This window comes from Anastrepha ludens, chromosome 2 (assembly GCF_028408465.1).
Source record: "Anastrepha ludens isolate Willacy chromosome 2, idAnaLude1.1, whole genome shotgun sequence".
Taxonomy (NCBI): domain Eukaryota; kingdom Metazoa; phylum Arthropoda; class Insecta; order Diptera; family Tephritidae; genus Anastrepha; species Anastrepha ludens.
The window spans coordinates 120,653,035-120,672,912 of NC_071498.1; the positions used below are offsets into that span (position 1 = coordinate 120,653,035).

At 36.8% G+C, this 19,878-nt stretch overlaps 3 pseudogenes; 1 reads left to right on the top strand and 2 right to left on the bottom strand.

The window, feature by feature from the left end:
• Positions 1 to 262: 262 nt before the first annotated feature.
• LOC128859242 (maltase A2-like) lies at positions 263 to 2,220 on the bottom strand (annotated as a pseudogene).
• Positions 2,221 to 7,653: 5,433 nt separating this feature from the next.
• LOC128871996 (putative nuclease HARBI1) lies at positions 7,654 to 11,530 on the top strand (annotated as a pseudogene).
• Positions 11,531 to 11,741: 211 nt separating this feature from the next.
• Positions 11,742 to 17,800, bottom strand: LOC128872003 (maltase A2-like; annotated as a pseudogene).
• Positions 17,801 to 19,878: the final 2,078 nt, after the last annotated feature.

A 19,878-nucleotide genomic window follows, 5' to 3' on the forward strand; every position in this document is an offset into this window, starting at 1 on the left:
AACGTAAGAAATACTTATGTGTTCCACTGTATGTTCAAAGATATAGGGGTTTTGTTTTGATAATTTTCATACGGGCACCTTATTACAATTTTTTTCACATAACGGTACTGAGAGTATTAAACAAGATTTTGCGCACTAGAATACAATTAAAGTTGTTATAACAAAAGCTGGTTGCAAGATGCTAAAACGATTTGGGAAAATATATTAGAACAGTAGCTCGAACTGCCGACACATACATACCTACAAATGTACTTTACGCAACTCATCGCAGAATAACCGCTTCATAAGGCATCAAATAAATTCGTTTGCTTAAATCGACCTTGTCGCTGAAATGTAAAAACAAGAAGAAACACATTTGTTTTTATAAACTTTTCCGAAGTGTCACCGCTCAAGACACTTACCCATAATTGTGTGGTGAATAGGAAGTGAGTAGCACGTACTCCATAGTCTTATTCGCCAAGCCATCTAAATATTCTATCTGGCTACCGAAGTTAGCTAGTAAACGGTACTCCTCACGACCAACAGCAGTTCTGAAAACGTTATTTCAATCAGTTGTGAAATTTAAACATCTGCTCTTCAACTAACCTCACAACTTGAAAGACCTGCTCCTTCAATGCTCCATACGAAATTCCACCATCTTCTTTGAACGCCTTGAATGCTTCCGTTTGTTTCAAACTGGTCATTCCCTTGTATATGTTCAAGGTGCTACGTGCCACGCCTCGCTGAGTCCGTACATTGAGATATGAGTAGTTAGGATTGACAGGTAGCCAAGTGGAGTTTCCAGTGCTAAAGCCAGCATTCTTTGAAGTGTCCCATTGCATTGGAGTACGCTCTGGGTCCCGGAACTCACAACTTATTGTGCAGTCGATGTCTCCATCAGTCATGCCGATCTCATCTCCCTAAATTAGAAATAAAAATGACCACTCGTGACAAGGATTTCCTTAAGTGACAGTTAGCACTTACGTACGTAATAAGTAACAGATGTGCCGGGCAATGCATGCACTATCATCGTCATCATATCTTTTCTAGTTTCCTCTAAGCGAGTAGCTGGACGACTGCTGTCATGATTTCCTACTACCCAATTAGACGACTTGTGCCTCTCCCATACGGCATCCATCCAGTCATTGGCGGACCTTTCAAGATCCTGTGCACTGATAGAACCTTCCAAATTAATAAATAACATATTCATTGGCACTTGACTACCAACGTGAGTGCCATTGCTGATATAATCGCTCAACGTCGTAGAAGGGGTATACACTTCGAGCACTTGTATCCTAAAAAGAGATATATTTAATTAATTCACACACAATTAATACTCTGTTGGTTATCGTTCGAATAGATGTGTCGCACCTTGTATCACCGCCATGTTTTTGTTGGTATTCATCTAAAAACTCGCGCCATTCATATATTAAAAGGACATTTTCTAGTTGATTAAGTGTATATTCTCCAAATATTCTCTCATCGGGATATGTGCCATTTTCATAACGCTTCTCTGTGAAAAATGGCACAGCGTCAATGCGAAAAGAAATCCAACCCACGATCAAGCCAAAATTCCAAAACTTCGATCAAATGTTTTTTTACCATAGGATTCGTGAGATCAAAGTCAGGTTGCTCAGGGAAAAACTGGTGTAAATAGTACTGTTGGCGTTCTTCATTCCAAGTCCACACAGAACCACCAAAAATAGATATCTGTGCGAAGAAATGAAGAATAGTCGTTGATAAAAGGAAAAATAGGAACCAATAGCTAAACCGATTACGCACCCAATTACTTGGCTCACTATGCTCGCCTGTTTCCGGATCGATTTTACCGTCTTCCATATTCACGACGAATCGACTTTTGAAACCACACACACTCAGAACTCGAGTGATTTGGTACAAAATCCAATATCATTTTTACACCCAATTTATGCGCCTTTGCAAGCAATTCATCAAAATCCTCCATTGTACCAAAGAGCGGATCAATGCTGGTGAAATTAGTTATATCATAACCCATATCTCTCATCGGCGATTCGAAGACAGGCCCAAGCCATGCAGACGTCACACCTATTTCCTTGAGAAATTCCAAACGAGATGTAATGCCATTCAAGTCACCTATACCATCACCGTCACTGTCCATAAACGATCGAGGATAGATCTCATAGAGTGTGGTGTTCGCAGAAGCGCTAAGAGCACAGAAAAGCACAATTGTATTGTAAATAACCGTAATAAAGCGGACGCCATCTCGGGAAGTACTGGTAATGGCCAAACTTATATTTATACTTCCAGATATACTAAGATAAGAACGTTTATTGCCCGAAGAGGGTATATGATTGCATAATATATTAGAAATCTCATAACACTTCACATCAATTCCGTACAATATTCGTCAATTGAAGTATAAGTGTGTGGAGCGATTTTTATCACCAATGAGCAAATTGGTTTACCAAATTTGTAGGTAAAGTGGCTACAATCTCAACGTAGCACTTCGATAAAAATATGTAAATATATACAAATGTCGATTAGCCTGATATAAAAAATCCCTCGTTTTCTAGGTAGATGGTTATAATGTTCGATATCTCGTATAGCAGTGGTCGCCAACCTTTTCAATGTGTTGAGCTATTTTCAATATTTTGAAATAAAGAGCGAGCTACATGCACAAGCCATCATAAGTTAAATAATATACAGTTATATTCGACATACAATACATGCATTTATTTTACTAATATACGTTCTATATATGATATAATAAACTTATGACTTATAGTGCTTATACTTATGCATAACTACATGCATGTTCACACCTATCAATCGGAACAAAATTTTTTACAGTCATAATGGCAAATCACAAGCGACTTAAAAAAACAACAAAACAGTAATAGTACATTAATAAAATAATTTGATACAGTCATTTGAATACAGTTATCCAAATGTATATCTGTAAGCCCATTGCGGTATTTATTTTTAATAAATTTCATATTGGAAAAAGAAGATTCACACAAATAAGTTGAACTGAATAACGCTTTCACTTTCAACGCAACACGACATAAAACTGAATACTTATCTTTACATACTAAAGTCCATATACATTTTGTATTTGAACCTAAAGATTTTAAAGTCAAGTCACTTTGAACAGCAATCAGTTCCATTTCTGTCACAGCAATGTCTTCGCCAAAGTTGTTCATAACACAAGTTGCAAACTGTTGTATATCAATGTCCATGAAGGGTGAAACAACAAATTGCGTCACTAAAGCAATTTTGCTGAAATCCTTGAAACGATTTTTGAAGTTTTCCTTCAAGTTAGAAACTATTTCCATATGATATTTACTGTCATAGGGCTCTAATAGATTTTTGGATATCTTTTCGGAAAGAATAGGAAAATGCTTAGTATCGCGGTTTTTTAGGTTTTGTTCCCAAAATTCAAGTTTTGTAATAAATGCATTTATATCAGAAATCATTTCCGCTAATTCTTTATACCTGCCTTGAAGCTGCAAGTTAAGCTCATTTAATTTCTCTGTAATGTCCACAAGAAAACCAAAATCTCTGAGCCAAGTCGAATTTTCCAGTTCAGGAATCGGTTCATCGCGTTCTTTGAAAAATTGGAGCATAGCAGGCAGGACATCATTGAAACGTTTGAGCACTCGCCCTCTGCTTAACCATCGCACTTCAGAGTGAAGAAGTAGCTCTCTGTATTGACAGTCAATTTCATCAGCCAAGGTTTTAAATAATCTTCTTTGTAACGCTTGAGCTCTAATCTTGTTTACAATTTTCACCACCAATTTTATAACGTTGTTCAAGTTTAGAAAATTTCCACATAATGCTTGCTGATGTATAATACAGTGGCAACTAAGAAATTGTGGAAAACTTTCATCCTTATGACATAGCGCCACGAGCCCCTTATCACAACCCACCATAGCTGGAGCACCGTCAGTTGTCAGGCCTACCATTTTTGATATTGGAATTTTCTCAGAAGAGATGAGATTTTTTAAATGAGAAAACAGCTCTAGCCGAGTAGTATGTCCTTTGAGTGGAATTAACTTCAAAATATCTTCTTTAATTGTAAAATCACTAAAAGCCATCCTGACAAATATCGCCATCTGTGAGGTGTCAACTACATCTGTTGATTCATCCAGTTGCAGTGAAAAATAAATACAGTTATCTAAGTCACTTCTTAACTGTAAAAAAATATCATTGCTCATTACTTCTACTCGCCTCATCACTGTATTAGCAGAAAGTTGCATAGATTTTATAGCAGACACTATTTCGTCTTTATTTCTAAAGTTGGCGAATAAAGAATCTGCAGCTTCCAAAAATGCTTGTTTTATGATTTCTCCGTCTTCATAAGGTTTTTTCTTTTGTGCAATTATCTGGGAAACACGATAAGATGCTTCAGTTGCAGCCTTATTTTTGTCGATTGTTTTCAAAAATATTGACTGTTGTCCAATTAACTGGATTTTTAAATGTTTCAGTTTTACTTTTCTGGTGGCAGAATTTAACGGGAATGCCTTCTCAAAATTCGAATGTACAGTTTTATGACGCCTCTCAATATTACCTTTTTTAGGAACTGACACAGATGTATTACATAACAAACAAACACTTTTGCCTTTAACTTCTGTGAAGAAGTATTATTCTTCCCATTCCGAATGGAAATGGTATGTCTTCGCCTTCTTACTACTGCTTGCCATAATGTTTCGAACTCTAATCCAACCGCTGCACGCAGAACGTTGCTAATGCCGTTCAGTATTAAACTGAGCGCAATGTCGACGTGCATTGCGTACATGATGCAAAGAATAATGAGATGGCGCCCATCGTGGTCCCGTTACTTTGCGCTTAGCGAATTTGACAACTAGTTACGTGATTTTAGCTCCAATATGGCCAGATTACCATTTTCGTAACTTGATTTAGCATTTTTTTTTTTGTTATTTTCATTATTTTTTGTCTCGGAGTTTTAGTTCTTTCTTCATGACATTTTTCTAGCTGTTCTAATTAAAATGTCATGTTTATAATTTTGTAAAATATGCATTTTTTAATAATTATTTAAATAATTCACTCAGTTTTATTTAGCTTTACTTTTTTTTAACATCTGGTGGCATTGCCCGCGAGTGCAGGTGTTGTTGGTGTTCTTCTGCTTTCGGCAGTCAAATCTCTCTCTCGCTACTGCAGTGTTGCCTAGCTTTGGATATAAAAACGCATTAAAATGCCCATTCAAAGAAAATAACCCAACAAATTTTTATTGAATCACTTAAAGAACTTTGTATGCGTGACAAATTGTCTTTAAAATGTGCGTTTTTTTAAATAAATATGTCATGCTTATGTACAATTTAATTTATGAGGTTTTTCTTAAACGAGACTCTTTTGTTAAGGGAACGGCTTTTTTGCTATATTTGAAGTTATGTAACTAGATAAGGTACTCTTTTTGTAAAAATGTCAGTATGGTTTCTTTAGTATTTTCTGGTAGTTTGTGGCTTATTTTTACAATGAATACAACTCTTAATGTCCTATGTCTCACTAAAGATTTATGACCGGAAGAAACAATTACACCTCTAAGGTTTTAATTCGCATTCAATAAATTCAAAGGCTTTTTAAAATGTGTAAAAAGGTTTTCAATCTTAAGAAGAGTTGGGAGCGGGGCAAATAATATTTTTGCATAACCTTAAATGGAGCCAAAAATTAAATTTGCACTTTCAAATTATCAAATTTTATAAGAGTAAAAAAATTTTCATTAGCACTAAAATCTTCTCAGAGATCTGGTCACATTGCCCATGATTGCGGTTATTGTTGATGTTTATGAATATTCGTTTCTTATTTGAAATGTGCGTTAATAAGAACAAACGGTAACAAACGTTTTAGTGAATATTTACGCAAAAATAAGATATTTCGTGAAAGTGTACTCGTATAAGTGAAAAATAAGAAAACATGAAATGTGCAGTGAAAAATTGTGCTAGTAAGAACCTCAATAAAGCGTGTGATATAAGCTTTTTTATATTATATTTCCAAAGGATGAGGCGCTCTGCAAACAGTGGATGCATTTCTGCCGGCGAGGAAATGCCTTCAATCGAAAAACGAGCTTTATATGTATGAAGCATTTTACTAGTGATAGCATTGAAGCATTCGGTAGCTTTAAATTAAACGCAAAAAGAAACAAACACGAAACTTCAAAATTTTCGCATTTTCGGTATAAAAAAGCACTAAATTTATTGCGAAGAGCAAATGGTTGGCAATACTGCACAACTCAGCAAACGTGACGACACGTACGCTCTGATGGGCGCAATCTTGTTTATATCATTCTTGCATTGCGTATATATAAAGCCAAAAAATTCTCGAACACGCTAATCGGTTCCAGCCGATCCTAGAACGGAGACGCGACTTCGCGTCGTGTTTGTCGGCGCGAAATCGCTTACCGCAGTGTTGCCGCTGTTTATCTATTTATTATGAAAATTCCTGAAATTTGCTAATGCTGGTATGATTTTCAGACTTTTGGATTTTTTGCAACGTGAGCAGCGCTAGCTACCAAAATTGCCTTTGCGAGCTACCGGTAGCTCGCGATCGACAGGTTGGCGACCACTGTCGTAAAGTATCGATCAAACAATTTAAGGTTTATTCTCGATGTCAAGGTAATATTCAACATAAAACATTTATCTTGGTATATTTTATTTGTTCCATTCAGTAATGAGTTACAGGGTGTTAACAATAGACGAAAACAAAGAGAAAATTTGATACATTATAGAGTTTTTTTGATAAAGGCGAAAATGCAAGACAGGCCGTTGAAATTATGAATATTGTTTATGGTGCCGGTACTGGATCAGCTAATGACGTGCAATTTTGGTTTATTCGATTACGCTCAAGCATTTCTGATGTTAACCCTGCAGTAGTCGCGCGGTCTACATATGTAATCCACCATTGTTAAATTTTAAATTTCTTGAAAATCATGCTTCGATTTCATTGGAGATTTTTACTACTTGTAACTAACAAATAGAGAATCACTCTCAGTGTTCCGCTGTTAATTGTCGCATGCAGTAGTGTCGCTAGAGGTTCGTGAAATTCATGGTCTACGTATGTATGCCGCGCGACCCATTACGTAAGTATTTTAAATTAGGTTTTATGCTAATAGCTAGTTATACTTTGTAAATAAAAGTGGACTTTTGGCATACTTTTTCATTTTACATTTTTGTGGAACTTTTCTGATAATAATATATTTACATATGTATGCTACTCTGCTGAAATGACTTCGACGAACAACTCTTGGCCTTCAGAGGGCGTTGTTCTTTTCGGCAGTATATTCCAAATAAACCTACTAAGTATGGACTGAAAGTTTTTGCACATGTAGATGTTTATTACCCATACACCTATAACTTAGAAATTTACGCCGGCCAACAATCCGAAGGTCCATTTCGGTTAAGCAACGAGAGATTTGATATCGTGATGAGAATGGTGCAACCAATTTTGAATATACATATCAATATTACTATGGACAATTGGTTTTCCTCTCTGAAAATAGCAAAGCAATGATTTGATAATGGAATTACAATGGTTGCTACCGTTCGAAAAGATAAAAGAGAAGTTCCCCGGGAATTTAGAATATCTAGAAGCAATCCAATATGCTCCTCAAAATTTGGATTTCACTGTCCATATACTCTGGCTTCTTATGTACCAAAAGCCAACAAAGTGGTAATAGCCATGTCTACAATACACAACGATACAGCGATTGATTCTGACACCGGAGATCAACGAAAGCCGGATGAATCTGTCAAAAGGCGTGATTTTCTCATAGGCTTAGCCTTGTCTTGACACTGACATTTAAAATAAAAGACTTCTTGGATCTTCCACAAGTTGTAACTCATCAAGGTGCAACACACAATAACTACGTCGGTCGTTGCTACGATTGTGGAAGGGCCCGTAATAAAAGCACCCGTAAAGTGTGTCACGCTTACAATAAATTCATTTGTCCTGATCATTCCAAGACTGTATGTTCGTCATGTTTCGAAAACAATTAAAACATCTCAATAATCTTCTGGTTATTTTATATATATTTTATACTTTTGTGAAGTATCTTAATTTTTTGTTAAAAAATGAAGTTTTGGTTTTTATTTATTTTATGTAAGAACAGAAAGTTTATTTATGTTATTTTTGATTAATATTAATAAATTAAAAAATAACAAGAATACTTAAAACAAAAGCAATGGAAGAATTAAATATTTATCTTTTGTATTTTTAATTTTAAAATGGATTACATATGTAGACCGCGCGACCAATTACGTCAGTTTCAAGGGCGCGACTACTGTAGGGTTAAAGAAGCTCCTCGCAAAGGGCATGCCCATTGTCGAAAATGGCGATAAAATCACAGAAATAATCGGAGTTTACCGACATGTTAGTAGTCGTAGCATCGCCAAGGATCTTAAGATCGATCACAAAACAGTTTTGAACCATTTGCTCAAAAATAATGTATGATATTGCTTCAAACTTATACATATATTGACATTTGTACCTGTAAACTAAGCGTACCGAAAATGCCAACTTGGCTTCAGAAGAGCCCAGGGATCCATTACTGAGTGGTTGAAGCTCACTCCCAGTTACCACCGCTGATGACAGTTTGCTATGACACATTTTTAGAAACGATTTTCATTCACATAATAGGAAGTAATTAATAATCAGGTAATTTTTTTTTCGTTTTTTTGAGTGAAATTCCAACAAAGTACTTTTGATACTTTACCATATCTGGAGCATTTCTTTATGTATTTCCGAACTAAAGTCTGCACCAACATTTGGTAAGAGGTAAATGAGACGATTTCTTACGCAAACGTGTAAATGGCGAATATGAACCTGGTTTACCAGAAGCAAATGTAGGATATTCAGCAGATGTTGGTTTTTAGCGCACTGGGCAACGCATCATTGGTACGTTAATACAGAACTCAGCAAAGCGTAAGTTAGGCTTTCCAAATCTTTATAGGGTTGACATCGACACCATTGACGCACAGCAGATAAGGCAGCTACCACCGCTCGATAACGTGAACTAATTCAAAATAAGGCAGAGCACGTTAACAAAAGTGTTTACGTTGGAATGCCCAAAAAGACTAATAGCGTTTTCTTTTCTACATGAAAATGTTGCCCTGTGCTGCCACTTTCGAATTTTGTGTTCTTTTGTAAAATTAATGCAATCTTCCCAAGGGGCAGCTTTATCGTTTCTCCAAGGGCAAACCTAAAAAAATGTGAAAGTGCAACATTTCTTGCCCTCTCTGGTATCGACGGTGGAGATAATTGCCCTATTAATCAGCTGATCAGTAACAAAAGTAGCCCCTTATTTGACTCTTTCTTGCTTACATTAATCGGCTGTGTCCGAGCAGCACAGATAAAGTCTACACATTTTTGACATTTCATTTTAGCAGTCGTGAATTGAAAATGCGAAAATTGAGATTATACATAGAACTATTAAAATATTGTAGCTGCCCGTGATATTTGCAAATTGAAATTACTAAAATCAGTAAAAGAAATTGTATTTGGTCTGGTAAATGTGTTTACGCGAAAATATTGAATTTACATACATACATATGTATACATAGTTAAATCCATACAAATAATTGGTGTCATAGGTGGAAGAACATTGTTAGCCGGGAAATGGAAAAACGATACTTGATTTTAGCAAACAGTTTAATAAATGACCTCCTGGAGTCGTCATCCTCTTCTTCAGATGACGAGGAGCTCGGCGTACTTTTAAGTCCAAAAATTAACTGCTTACGCGTAAATGACTTTTTAAATGAAGTAGTCAACTTGTACACAGGCCGCGAGGTAATTTTTTCATAGGGGCACGGTTTAGTTTTCGCCCACCAAGTTTCAGGAAAGATGCATACTATGAAGAATGGTGTTAACGCTTTTTCTTTTTTCTGAGTGGAGTTTCTTGAAGATCTCTCGCCCAATCCGCTTACCGCTCTCAAACTAGTGGGCAAAATACTAGACACTATTTCAATAATTCTGTTCAGTGCTTGTTTATATACAGTATGTTTTTATAATTTATTAACATTTACAGTTTAAACAAAATTTTCGCATTGAGCGTGAAAGTGCGAATGATTTAATCGCAAAATACACAAACAGCTCGTACTATATAAGGAGGAACTATAAAGGAGGGAGACCACAAGTAACGCCAAACACACACGTGTTATTGTTTTTATGGTAACAATGGAATGACTCCAATGTGTATGCATTTAATTCAAATAATTTTCCTATGTAGGTTTTGCTGCAATAAAACTACCACACGTGAGGTTAGCATCCTGTTTAATGTGTCATATTCTTGTGCCCATAACGTGATAAACAATGTTGTGTCGTTTCTGATTGGACTTTCACCAGACATCATAAAATTCCCTCAAAGTGCTACTGAAATAGAGATTATATCAAATGAGTTTGCGGCAATCTCTGGTTTTCCTAACGTATTAGGCTGAATTGCCGGAACCTACATTTCGACAAGGGCGCAGAAAAAAAAAATTCGTTCAACATATAATATATAAATAGGCATGACACAATTTCCGTGACTATGCAGGGTATATGTGATGAAAATCTAAAATTTTTAGATGTTTTCACTGGCGAGGCGAGTAAAGTGCACGACTCGCGTGTGTTGAAGTTATCTTTCATTGGTAAAGAACTTCCAAAGCTATGTTTACCAAAATATCATGTGTTAGGGGATTCTGCATATCCGATCCGAAATTATTTGTTAACGCCGTATAGGGAATACGGGAATTTAACTGAGCAAGAAAAGAGATACAATTACAAATTTAGTCAAACACGGGTCCGAATTGAAAACGCCTTTGGATTGTTAAAATGTCGTTTCCGGCAACTTATGCGATTAGATTTTCATGAAGTTGACACTACAGCGAAATTTATACTAGCATGCTGCGTACTTCATAATATTTGCATAGACAAACAAGATTTTATAGAGAAAAAAGAATACTGTGTTGATCCTGCTTCCGTTCAGGAACAACATTTTCCTTTCGAAGTAAGCGACACTGTTCTTACTGAGCTGGGCGAAATAAAAAGAAGCCAAATAAAGTCACTTTTTTGGCATGTTTTTTAAAGTACCTAAATTTGTTTAAGAAAATCGGAAATTTTCTACTTAGCAACATTGAATAGGTTAGTTCAAAAACAGTAAATGTTCAAAATTAACGTTCCGAGGAAATCAAAAAATTATTTTTAACTTGGCTCGGCATTTCCCCTTATTTGTACAATATTAACAGCTAAGTAACGTTTTAAGGTCAATGAAGAGACCAAAAATGTAAAATTTTGGACTAGCACGGTTTTCGAACGCACTAATTGCATTAACGAGATGTACTTTGAAAGAAACTTCAATAAATATTAAAAAACTACTTTTTCTTTTGTTTTATATATTGTATTTATTGAAAATAAGGGAGATCATATTATTATTTTCTTTTTTTTTTTATTTGGAAATTGGAAAAGTAATGAATTACAATCACAATAAATTAAAAAGCAATTGCGACTAGGCCATCAGCTTTACGTAACATAAGTATTTATATAATAATATTTGTGTATAATTTAGATTTCGAAATACTAATTAATTTTGTAAATAAAGTGTATAAAACTTTTAATGTTTTCTGCATTAACTTCGGACAGAAGTTCTTCTATTGTGTGGCTTGATATTGATTGTCTTATTGAATGTAATGCTTCACAATTTGTAACGATGTGTTGGATAGAAAGTGTCTCTTCGTTGCAGAATTGACAAACGTGGTTTTGTAGGTTGTTGCTTTGAAAGAGGTTGCTGTAGGTCAGGCGTGTATGTCCAAGCCGAAAACGGGTATAAATAATCGTGTTTCGCCTTGTGGTTGTTGCTGGGAAGATTTGAGGGTTGAAGCTTGGATTAATGCATTTATAATAATGGTTGATGTTTTGCCATCGTTGTAACATTTGTTGTCGATTTGCTTTGTTAGTTGCGTTTTTTAGGTCGACCTTATTAAAACTGTATATTGTGTGTAACGGCGACTTAGTGGCAAGTTTTGCTGCTGCGTCTGCTAAGGTGTTTCCACGTTTTCCAATATGGCTAGGGATCCAAAACAACTTGATTTCTTCAGGGTTTGAAATTAGCGTATCTTTGAGATATCAATATATCGTTGTTGTTTATATTTTTTATTGAAGTCAAAGTTGATAGTGAGTCACTGCAGATAAGCCATTTTCCTCCGTTTTTTCTGCTATTTTACAGGCGTTATAGATGGCAGTTGCTTCGGCTGTGAAAACGGATGCATAATATGGTAATAAGGCGGAAGATAGTGTTGCATTTTCGTTAACAATGCTGAAGGCGAGTACATCTTCATTTTTCGAACCGTCAGTATATAGTGTGGACCAATTATGGTAATGTTGCGTATGCATTGAAAGTTTTGCAGAAATACGGACACCGGGAGTTATTTTTTTTTATATTGTGTTAACAGAATGCTGTTCGTCGGTAGTGTCCATGGAGGATTCTTTATGTTGGAGGTGATATTGTTTTCCAACGGCATGTCAAGGTGTTTCGCTATCTCTATTAGCCTTTCTATTGAGAAAAAAGCGTGTGTCCAAAGCGTCTTTGGTCTTTTATTGCTTATCATAAGATGTAATATCGAATTTTGCATGCGTTTTGGTGCCATAATTTTTTGAAACCTCAGTTTGTTTTCACTGATGCACTTTTCCAAAAGGCTTTCGATTCTTGCAGCTTTCTCCATTCTTTCCTTGTGTCGCTTCTCTCTGGCTTCCTCCTTCCTAGCAGCAATTTCTAACATAGTTTCTTGCAGCGTTTTCCTCTTTCTTTGCTTTTCTTTTGCTGCGATATCTTTTTTTATCATACATTGGCTACTTATTTTTACTGCCGGCTCAATGGAATAATCTAGTTTGCATATTTTTTCGAGCTCTTCTTCAAACTGTAGCTTTTGGCGTTTTGCACCTGAGGTGCTGTTATTTTCCACCGCCACTTTTTTACGTTTCATGATGGTCTTATACCTTTCTTCACACTGCTTCCAACTTTTCCCATCGAACTCTGCGCCAATTTTCATCCACATGCCCTTTTTTGTCTTTAGCTGCTTGAAGGGACCAATGTCCGGCAAATAGGAGGCGTATTTATCCAGCAGAAGTCTCGTTTCGCCTTCCGTCCATACTACCAAAAAGGATCGTTTAAATAATTAGCATTTTTCACTTTTTCACATTTGATAGAAAAGTCAAGACATTCTCATTTTACCTCTAACTGTTTTGCTGCTAATAGGACTTTCTTCAATAGCTAGCATTCTTTTATTTCTTTATTTTAAAGTGTCCACCAAAAATTTCTGCAATTCGTTGTCCGATTAGCGCGCAAAAAAACAGCTGATTGCATTTCAGGGTTACAGTTTGTGTTCTTTTATGTTTGTTTTCGTTACATATTTATTGAAAATTAAATCATACGATAGTTTTATTTAAAAAAATCAGTCATCTTTTTTTGTATCTCCTATTTTTCTAAAACTTGAAGCACAGCTTTCTCCCTTAATCGTCTTAGCACACTCATACCATTTTGATCGACGTCTTCATGACCAGCCCATATTAACGCGTTGTTGAAAATTTCAACTGCTTCAGTCTGCTTAATTTTCTCCAGTAACTGTGATACGCTGTCATCATCGGGTTCGTCCTCTGATGATCGTCATCTGCATTGCCCTCCTCGATATCTTCGTTCCATTCGTGAATGGCTGGTAACGTGAATTCAATCTAAAATGTTTAATAAAAAAAGTTTTTTCAATAACCCACATACATATCTTTGAGCATATCTGCGAGCTCGATCGAATCTCAGGATTTAAACTACTAAGGAGATCGACGGTGTTACTCATCAAGGTGCAAAGTTCAGTTTCCCATTTTTCTTTTAAAACCGCCAACGGAACATTATCTTCAGGATCATCATTGTTGAACACAAAATTTAAAATACTGTTCCAGCACTTAGCTAATGTTGCTTCACCAACACGAAACCAAGGCGCATCCAAAAGATTTATAGTTGTTTTTAAGTTGATTTTTTTCAACGACTCGAGCAAAACAGACTTTGTCGCAGTTATTGAAGCTAGAAGGGTGTTTCTGTAATGCAACTTAGTAATTTTTATTGCATTCTGATCCATCGGTTGAATGAGAGGAGTAACGTGGCATAAACATTGCCGAAATTTGCCCCTTCTCCGTTGTCAGTTCAGCTTCATTTGGGTGAGAAGGAGCGTTGTCGATTAGGAGGAGAGCTTTAATTGGTGAGGCTTTCTCCTTCAAAAACGATGTAACCTTAAAAAACAACCAGTTATCCTTAAAAATCGGGCAAACCCTAAAAGGAATATTCCCCTGTGGAACAAATGACTCATGAAACCATTGCTTGAAAATAGCCGACGTCATCCAGGCGGATTTCGAGCTCTTATGGTCGGTGTGACACCAAAAGTTTTTAAAGCAGCGTGGATTCTTCGCCTTTCCAATTACCAAAAGCTTAAGCTTGTGAGATCCAGGGGCCTTTGAATTGAACAGCATAAAAACGTGATTCTCTGCTTCTCAGACTTTACCCCTGGGGCTCTCTTCTCTAAACTTGACGCGTACGTTTTCTCTGGCAAAAATCTCCGGAATAACCCCGACTGATCAGCATTATATAATTGATCGTTGCACAACTCGAATTCGGCCATTTTAGCTTGAAGTTTTTCTTTAAACGGATCCACTAGCTGAGGTTGCGAAGACAGTTTTCGATAAAGAGTTCTCTCTATTATGGGCAACTCTGAAGAACGCAGGGTTTTCTATTTCCAGGTCTACAATACGTGTTGTTTACGCATTTTAAAATCACTTGCTTTTTCGCTTTAATGTTACAAATTGTTGATTTAGCAACATTATATTTCTTTGCTAAAATCGTCACAGATGAGCCTTTTTTTGAAAAGCCGACAGAGAAGTCAACAGAAAACATAAGACGAAACATTCTTTGCAAAACCAAAACCGCGACGGAAATATTTTACTTGTCACAATCCAGCTATCCAAGAAAATTATACATCTTGGAGTAATCCTCGATAGTAAGCTCCTACGGAAATCACACGCTGAAACAAAGACATCCAAAGCACTGACAGCTTTCTGGCAGTGCAAAGGTGTCTTTGGGAAAACGTGGGGTCTTGGGGACCTGGCAAGGTAGTATGGATCTGCACGGCTATGATAAGACCTATTATCACCTATGCATCAGTGGTATGGATGAGTAGACTCTCTCGCGTGGGAGTCAGGAGGACCTTATCGAGACTACAACGCACTGTGGCCATCTGTTGCACCGAAGCTTTTTCGACTACTTCAGGCCCGGCATCTAATATGCCCTGATTGGTTTACCACCACTTGATGCTTTCATCCAAGGAGAGGCCTTGAAAGCCAAGTGCAGGCTAAAACACAATGGGAATTGGTACGGCCCCTGTCCGGCATTGGAAAACAAAGAAGGCATGGACGTCGATCCAGCGATTTTCTCCATGTCTCTTGACTCCATGCCACCAAGAGTCGTACTTGAAAAGAGATACAGTGTAGTGCTGCCAGAGGTTCAGTTGTGGTCAAACTCAGAAAATGAGTTCGGCAAACACGGTTTTCGCGTTTTTACGGATGGCTCCAGGACCGAGCATGGCTCCGGCTTTGGGGAGTACGTGGAATCCAGCGGCACAAAACTGCACTTTGCTCTTGGAATGCACGCATCTGTGTTTCAAACAGATCTACATGTACCGTAGCCACGTTGCGCTCATGGCCTTAGACAGCCCCTCAACCACATCAGGGGTAGTCAAGTCCTGTAACTCCAGGCTGAGCTATGTCGGTATATATAATAGCCTGATGCTAACATGTGTCCCGGGACACGTGGGTATCGCGGGTAACGAGACCTCTTATTCCTTAGCTAAGATGGGCTCTGAGGCCAACTTCTTAGGTCCAGAGCTCGTTTTGCCACTCCGTTCTGCGGCCATCACAGCCACGGTTAGCAAATTGGTAACCACCACCCACAAGCGAGCTTTGCGGGCTGAAAGAGGCTGCAGATGGCCTAACTGATGTTACCTGTCATGTCCGATCGACTGTCGCAAACCCTTTTGTCATTAAGCAGAGGGGAGTGCAGACGGCTGGTTGGACTAATGACGGGCCACTTTCTGTGGGTGAAGCACATGGAAAGGTTGGGCATCTCAGGCAGTTTATTCTGCCCAGCTTGTGAAGAGGAGGATGTGACGGCGTCTGTCCCGTCTTCGCTCGAATCAGGTTCCTTAGCACCACAAGATCTACTCAGATTTCTTCGGAGATCGGGTAGATTTAAGGAAAATTAAAAGGGAATCCAAGTGTAGTACAATGGACTTAATTCATGTCTGAGTGCTGCACTTGATAGTTCTCCCGACAAAAAAAGTCAATGCACAAAAATATCTGTTCACGTTTTGGGGTGTTCACGCTTTAGAGTGTTCACGTTATCGAGCGTGCGCTGTATTTCTAAATAATACGAAATATTGCGATGTTGACTATTAAGATTTCTTAGAATTTTTGTTATCGTCAAGATAATCGCTACTAAGAACTCACACACAGAACAATAGAGTTCCGGCCACCGTTGTTGGCGCGTAAATAAGGTATAGAATAGTGTTCACTTGGATGGTTAAAACCGATCATTTAAATCAAATTATTGCGTGAGTCCATTTGTGGAAGTAAAAATTGCAGCTTGTAATAAAAATTTCCTTAAGTGACAATTAACACTTACGTTATAAGTAACAGATGTGCCGGGCAATGCATGCACTGTCATCGTCATCAGATCTGTCCTAGTTGCTCCTATGCGTGTGGCTGGACGACTGTTGTCATGATTTCCTACTACCCAGTTAGCCATTTTATGTTTCGTCCATATGGTATCCATCCATTCTTTGGCGTACTCTTCAACAGTCTGTGCAGTGGAACTTTCTCTTAATCGAATAAAGTTGAAATTCATTGGCAATTGACTTCCAATATGAGTGCCATTGCTGACATAAGTGCTTAAAATCTCAGTAGTGGTATAAGCTTCGGCAATTTGGGCTCTGTGGAGAAATACAATTAGACAAAGATTAATTTAGTTAATAGAGTAATTTAGACAAAACTATAACTCTATTGATTATTTGGCATCTTATTAGGTAAGTCTCACCTAATATCGCCGCCATGTTTTTGTTGATATTCATCTAAAAATTCGCGCCATTGATATAATAATTCGAGAGTTTCTGGTTGATTCTTTGTATATTTTTGATCAGTCCTTAGTGCATCAATTGAAATCGTCTTATCTGTACCACGCTTCTCTATGAAAAATGGTACTGGATCAATGCGAAAACCATCCACTCCACGATCAAGCCAAAATTCCAAAACCTCGATCAAATGTGCTCATACCATAGAGTTGGTGTAATTAAAATAAGGTTGTTTGGCTAGAAACTGGTGTAAGTAATACTGTTGGCGTTCTTCAGTCCAAGTCCATGCAGAACCACCAAAGACAGCCATCTGAATGAAAATATATGAAATGGTTGTTTATAGAAATAAAACTAGATTTATGCGCCTTTGAAATCATTGCATCAAAATCCTCCATTGTAACAAAGAGCGGTTCAATTTTGGTGAAATTAGACACATCGTAACCCATATCTTTCATCGGTGAAGCGAAGATCGGTGAAAGCCAGGTAGCTGTCACACCTATTTCCTCGAGAAATTCCAAACGAGATGTAATGCCATTCAAGTCACCTATACCATCACCGTCACTGTCCATAAACGATCGAGGATAGATCTGATAGAGTGTGGCGGACTCCCACCAGTCGACTGTGGTGTTCGCAGAAGCGCTAAAACCGCAGAAAAGCGCGATTGTAAATAAGGGTAATAAAGCGGACACCATCTCGGTAAGTACTAACGCACCGCTAATGACCAAACTTATATTTATACTTGCAAGTAGACTAAGATAAGAACGTTTATTGCCCGAATAGGGAAATTATATTAAGTATTATATGACTGTACGGATATTTGATTGGCGAGCAACGGAAATCCCTAAATGCTTCATATAAATTCTGGAGCGATTGTTATCACCAGACAGCAAATTGTGTCACCAATTTTGTATTTATTCATACCTTTTTTACCCCTGCGTAGCTCTTCGATAAAAATTTGTACGTCAGTCTGAAACGTGTATGTAAATACAGATTGCATATAAAAATTTAAGGAAATTTTATGTTTCAATAAACCAACTATTAAATTAAAAATTTATGTCGACATTTTTAATTTGAAAACATAGAAACTTTGAGCACCGAAAACGTCTACACCTCTTTAGAAGGTCATTGAGCTCAATGAACTGGAACTGGTGGTGGTTAATCGAGCATAAAGATAGAGAATCGAAAAGTGGAGAATAGATTCGCCTTGGCAGTTGAAGACAAAAATTTGAGAAGTGAGCGATAAGAGTGAACACAGAACAAAACGATATTGGTGACATTGACTGCTATTGCAGCTGCGCTTGAGATCAAGAATACGTTGAGAGTGCACGTTAGAAAGTGAATATAGCGAACACGAAAAGTTTGCGTGGGCGATGATATTTTTGGAAAAAGAGGCGCAAACAGTAATATTTTCGGTTAGAAAATGGGAGCTATAAGCAATTGCATTTTACGCTCCTCTGAAGCATTCAAATAATTGTAGACAAATACAATATCAATGAAAACTGTAAATTTATTTATCTAGCGGACCTGAGTGCTATATAATTTTAGTTAAAAGCTGGTTTTAGAGTGTCTATTTTCTTTCTTTTTCTACTTTATAATGAATGAAATGTACAATTTGCGACTACAACTACGATCCAATCATTTCAATATGAGATTGTACTAAAGGTATTACGAAAATAAATCCAACAACTGAACCCGGGCAAATATTCTCAATAGTAGGCATTGAGGATTGCTTTTGACGTGAACAACCATACGTTGGCTTATCTCAAGTGGAATCTTCCAATATACTTTGATATCAGAAGCACTAGAACGTTTGACGTTGATGTGAAGTGATGTGATTACCTATAACTACTAGAAATATTCATATGTGCATAAGTGTTTGGAATAAGTATTGAATAAATAATTTCATGTAGTATTTAATAGTTTTATATAAGTTTATTGGAAGAAATCATTAAAAGCCTAGCAGAGCTAAAATTCTGACATTCTGCAACTTTTAAACCACTTAGTGTCATCTTTTGATGTACGGAAATCAGAGGCAGCACCACTCGTCATCCAACTCATTGATTTCTATCAAAAGTTTTCTGGAAATCTATTTACAAAAATAGATATGTTTTTTGCGAGTAATCGTAATAGGCTCCGACGAGCCTTAGCCTTAACAATAATAGCTCATTGAACTCACTTTTGAAAAATACATAATATGTCCAACAATTATTAAACGCCAAACTCGTGATTTCCATTTGCTTTTATAACTCAATAATGTAATGAAGAAATATACATACATATAAATAAAAAATGTAAGTTTTGAATTATTATATAAACACAGTTCGTCAATGAAGTATTTTGATATCTACTAATCTAGCAAAATTCGAACCAATTACTTGAGAAAAAAAGTATTTTTCCGTGGTTTGCTTTCAATCTTTAGTTTTGTTTGACTAATATAAAAAATTGAGAAGCCAATAGTAGAATATACAGTTATTCCGTTTAAAGATAAACAAACATTAAAAAAGCAAAAACAATATACACTTCAACAACACTTCAAACACAGCTGTTAAAAAAGGCTTTTTACATTTGCATTTAATAGATTTAAGTTATAATCCTGGGGTTTCTTGAGCCATTCCTCTAAACTAACATTCTTGTTTTTTTATATTTTGGATCGCTATCCTGTTAGAATTTAAACTGAGATTTCTTGTCAACAAAGAAGCCAAATTTTGGTGCCCTATTTGTCTCTATTTGTGGAACAACATCAAGCCGCACACCACAAATAGGAGGAGGA